This window comes from Montipora capricornis, chromosome 8 (assembly GCF_036669925.1).
Source record: "Montipora capricornis isolate CH-2021 chromosome 8, ASM3666992v2, whole genome shotgun sequence".
Taxonomy (NCBI): Eukaryota; Metazoa; Cnidaria; class Anthozoa; order Scleractinia; family Acroporidae; genus Montipora; species Montipora capricornis.
In genome coordinates, this window is record NC_090890.1 from 1,424,206 (window position 1) to 1,424,541 (window position 336).

The following is a 336-nucleotide window of genomic DNA, read 5'->3' on the forward strand; positions in this document are numbered from 1 at the left end:
AAGAACTCGACATCCTAATGGTGGTGACCACTGACCACTGACCAGTTACTGTGACGTCACAAAAACGTATTTCCGCGGTGCCGCTGCCAACGCATTTTACAACTCTAGCCATTACTGGAAGCCATATTTGAATTATAGATTGTTCACATGTCACAAAATCTTAATGTAATGGGTTCGAACCCTGTTGAAGACGCCTGAATTTCTCGGGTGTACAATTAACTGCTCAAATTGTACTGATAAATGCCAGGACCACTGCTATCTTTCGTTTAAATTCCGTACGATAACTTTAAGGCTATATTTGGAAGGAATCTTGTTAATAAGATATATTTCTTTCCT